Raw genomic sequence first — 5,000 nt, 5'->3', positions numbered from 1 at the left:
TCTGTATACTCTCACTCCTCCCACTTTCTGAGCCTCACTTTCATTAATTCTTCCGTATAGAAAAAATAAAATACAATAAAATAAAACGAGAACATGGAAAATGAAAAATAACAAAAAAATTAGAATCATCATCATTATCATCAATAACAAAATCAGTCACATCAGCAGTAGCAACAGCAACACGTTGAATTGATATTATTTTACTTTTAAACCGATGGAAACGTTTACCGAAGCAATCCACAATAAACATTTTCTTCGTAAAACCACATACTTTCATTTACACACACATACACACACAAATATACATACACACACACAACTAGTTAACTAGATAGATAGATTAAGACAAGGCATAAATGTTGGTCATTACATATTACTTTACCGCAATAAATTCGAGTTATATATATTATATATACATATGTGTGTGTATGTATGTGTGTGTGTGTGCGTATGTTTGTATGTATGCATGCATGTATGTATGCATTGTTCTTCCAATTTCCACAAGGCATTAGTTCGGGTTGAATCCAGCCCAACCACGCAGATTGAACCCGTACTCACGTGTTTCCACACTGAACTACTAAACCACGCAGTTATAGCTGTAGATTCTTTCTGTGAATGACTGAAGTTCTCGTCCTCATGGTAAAAGTCGGGAGATTTTCAGATAACCACCACTAACCATTCGTTGCGTTCATCATTCTCTCTTCGGAATCAATAGGGATGATATGTATGTATATGTGTATGTATGTATGTATGTGTGGTATGTGCTTGTGTATATACATATATATATATACCAGGTGTGGCCGTGGAGTAAGAATTTTGCTTCACAACTACATGATTCCGGGTTCAGTCTCACAGCGGGACAACTTGGGCAGGTGCCTTCAAAAATAGCCTAAGGCCGACCAAAGCCTTATAAGTAGATTTGGTATATGGAAACTGAGAGAAGCCAGTCGTGTATGGGTGTAATATATATATATATATATATATATATATATATATATATATATATATATTTATATATATATATATATACATATATGTATATATATACATACATATATTATATGTGTGCGTGTGTGTGTGCAAATGTATATATATATATATATAAATATGCACACACGCACACATAAATCTATGTATATATACCAAGCGTAAGGAAAAAGAACTTCAATATTTAGTTATATTCAGAGTTAATAAAAATTTATTGTGATTATTATTATCATCATCATCATCAGCATCATCATTATTATTATTATTATTATTATTATTATTATTATTATTATTATTATTATTATTAAGGCGGTGAGCTGGCAAAATCGTTAGCATGTTGGGTGTCGTGCTTAGCGGTATTTTGCCCCTCGCTACGTTCTGAATTCAAATTCCACCGAGGCCAAATTTGCCTTTCATCCTTTTGGGTCGATAAATCAAGTACCAGCTGAGTACTAGGGTCGATGTAATTGACTATCCCCTTCCCCACAAATTCCAGGCCTTCTGCCTATAATAGAAAGGATTATTATTATTATTATTATTATTATTATTATTATTATACTGTTGAGCTGGCAGAATTTTAGCACGCCGTGCGAAATACTTAGTGGTATTTCGTCTGTCTTCGTGTTCTGAGTTCAAATTCCACCGAGGTCAACTTTGCCTTTCATCCTTTCTGGATCAATGAAATAAGTACCAGTTACGCACTTGGGTCGATTTAATCAGCTTGACCCTCCCCCATAATTTCAGACCTTGTGCCTATAGTAGAAAGGATTATTATTTAAGTTGCTGAAGTAGAACCCTTGACCCTAGCATTTCCCCGGGACTAGTAAGATGCATATCGCTAATATTTCTGCTCTAGGTCAACATCTGCCGGAAATACATGAGGATGGAAGATTCCAGAGGGTCGATATTCCAAAGATAAAGGATTGGATATAGCAGTGAGGAGAAAGAGGTAATGGGCGCAACAATTTTGACGAGAGGTGGGTCGGCATTACTTCAGTGATGTAGGTAAGAAACCTGTCTTTTCATGGAAGGAGAGGCCATCATAATAGCGACAGAAAAGGCCAATAGGAGGAGACAAACTCGCCTGTGGGCGTACTCATCAGTGATGGAGTGCCATTCAACCGAGTGGCCTTCTCTAGATGGGATCTAGGGTGTCAGTGTACGCTGTATTTACGGCGACTTTCAGATTACAACTTTTCGCTACAGCTTATCGTATTGTAATGGAACGACTTGTATATACGTTCCATGGTTGATCAAACAAGCTTTGAAAATACAGATTCCAAAAGTCTGACGTTCGTAATTTAAATTTTATCGTTTAATGAAATAGAATATAAATATAACTGAAAATTTACACAATTTGATACTGTAGAATTTTACATATGCATTACTAAGCCTTTTCTTAAGACTTTGGTAAGAATTTTAGGGACTCCTGATTAGAGACTGTGAAATTTGGGTGATAATGCACACCAGGAAATCTTTATATACCTCAAATATGGTTTGGGTCAAAGGTAATCATGATGAGTTATTTGACGTGGTGATTTGACTATGGGCTTCTTTGATGGGACTCAGTTTTATTAGCTAGTTGAATTATAGGAAATTCTACCTCACAGTTTTCAGCCTTTGTAGAAATGATGGCCTATTATTTTACGCTATATAAATGAATGGCCACCAGTTTAAAATCTTAGGAAGGATCTTGTTAATGCACTTCAAGGGTTTAGCTTAATGTCAGTTATTACCAGCATCAAGTAGTTAATTTTGAAGACATTACGTTTGACTTAAACACGTGTATACATCCCTTGTATAGGAAACCCCCCACAAAAAAAGACTGTTAAAAAGTCCCCCAATTACCTTCCAGCAATCATAAAGAATTTAGTGAATAACATTAGCCTTTGCATTTCTAAAGTTTTTGTCTGTAAATGATATTGTTAACTTGTATCACTCTATTACAATAATGCCTTTAAAAGATGGTTTCAATGAAGAAATGCAATACATTTCACTTCGTAACAACTCGTAGAGCCATCAAAATCTCGTAATCGTGACATCATCTGGATTAATAATACTAACAGCATGGAAGTGGCATACAATATTGCCAAGCCTTTCTTAAGTCAAATAAAGAAGCGATTTCCAATTGGCCAACTATACTACACATATACTCCTTGAAAGTTAGCGACAGTTGTAATACCAATGTGAAAAATCTGATTTTCGGCAAAGACAGAAAAAATTGCAATAGCAGCTTTTCCTTGTTTAACCAACTTACGTCTCAGTAGTTGGTATGCTGTACTAATGTGAAGGTGGCAGACCACAGTAAAATGGAGAACCCCACTGGGACCGTCTAAGAACAGGATGGTCTGCAATTCACCAAAGAATTGTAATTAAAACACTGTATTAAAAGTCGATTTAATTAAACGAACCCTTTAAGTTTGTAACAATAAATCACTATCAAATTTAACTAGATAATTTAGTATTATCCTAACCATCATCAGCATCAGCATCATTAGGATGACGCAGTAGCAGAATCGCAAGAGCATCGGACAAACTATTTTATGGTATTAACTCCTGCTCTTTTATGAATTCAAGGCCTGTGGAAATCAACTTTGTCTTCCATCCAACGGAATCGATAAAATCAAGTATCAGCCAAGTACTAGAAGCGGCAGCATCAACTAACTCCTACCATCAAAACTGTTGACCTTAAGATTAAATTAGAAAATTTTGGATTAGCAGAATCGTTTAAAGCTCAGGAACAAAAAGAAAAAAAAACAAAAAAAAAACGCTTTACTGTATTTGTTCCGGCTCTTTACATCGAGGTCAAATCCTGTCTTTTATTCTTTCAGGCTCGATGTAATAAAGCCCCAGTCGACGGTATCGACTAACTCTTTCACCTGAAAATTGCTGGTCTTATATATATATATATATATATATATATATATATATATATATATATATATATATAGTAACACACACACACACACACACACACACACATATATATATATATATATATATATATATATATATATATATATATATATTATTATTATTATTATTATTTTACTACTAAGGCGGCATCCTAGCAGAATCGTGATCACGCCAGGCGAAATGCTTAGCGGTATTTCGCCCGTCGCTACGTTCTAAGTTCAAATTCCACCGAGGCCGACTTTGCCTTTCATCATTTCGTGATCGATAAATTAAGTACCAGTGAAATTCTGAGATCGATTTAATCGACAAGTCCTCTCCCGAAAAATGTCAGGCCTTGTGCCTATAATAGAAAAGATTATGATTAGTATTATTGAGTGAGTGAGAGAGCAGTGCATGCCATTAAAGTGACACTGGAGTAAAGTATACGAAGTCCAGTATACCCATCATGACTACCCGTCTGATAAGGGTACACCAGGCACATGCATCACAACTATATGTGTGTGACATGGTGATCTCATATCAAGATAAACAGCGCATGCCTTGCAGGTGGGGCCCAGTTAGAATTTTCTTCGGGTCGAGTAGCCCATCCTGCTTAAAAGGTCCCTGAATAAGGCTTGTTTAAGGATGTTGAACGAAGCACCCATGTTTCCAGAGATGAATTATCCAAACTCCAAAGAATTCCTCTCAACACATGGCTATGATGCACATATCGTCAGCCACTAAGGGACATGCTCAACTGTTTAAGGTCAAACAACTGAAAGCAAATCTGTGGTATTGAGCAGAATATTTGCTGTAGCTCATCTTTTATACCAAGACAAGACAATGAGCATAACACTTCCAATCAGTTAAGATGAGAAGCCATGAAAGCCATTGCCTGGTATTGCATCGGGGTATTTATTATTATTATTGTTATTATTATTATTATTATTATTATTATTATTATTATTATCATCATCATCATCATCATCATCATCATCATCATCATCATCATCATCATTAAGGCGGTGAGCTGGGACGAAATGCTTAACAGTATTTCGTCCGTCTTTACGCTCTCAGTTCAAATTCTACAGGGTCGACAAAAGAAGTATCAACTCAAC

General features: G+C 35.6%; 1 protein-coding gene across 14 annotated transcripts in view; it reads right to left on the bottom strand.

The window, feature by feature from the left end:
* Nucleotides 1-5,000, bottom strand: part of LOC106868936 (paired box protein Pax-5) — a 704,900-nt gene that overhangs the window by 277,284 nt on the left and 422,616 nt on the right. Inside the window, exon 1 of one of the 14 annotated variants that reach the window (XM_089353985.1) lies at nucleotides 1-3. This exon is cut by the window's left edge and continues 897 nt beyond it. The exons of the other annotated variants lie outside the window; for them this stretch is intronic. The gene's annotated coding sequence lies outside the window, so the exon portion shown is untranslated. Of the gene's footprint in view, nucleotides 4-5,000 lie in introns of those variants that run through there. 14 annotated transcript variants of the gene reach the window in all.

This window comes from Octopus bimaculoides, chromosome 6, assembly GCF_046866305.1.
Source record: "Octopus bimaculoides isolate indiv1 chromosome 6, ASM4686630v1, whole genome shotgun sequence".
Taxonomy (NCBI): domain Eukaryota; kingdom Metazoa; phylum Mollusca; class Cephalopoda; order Octopoda; family Octopodidae; genus Octopus; species Octopus bimaculoides.
This window is presented reverse-complemented; position numbering and strand designations above follow the sequence as displayed.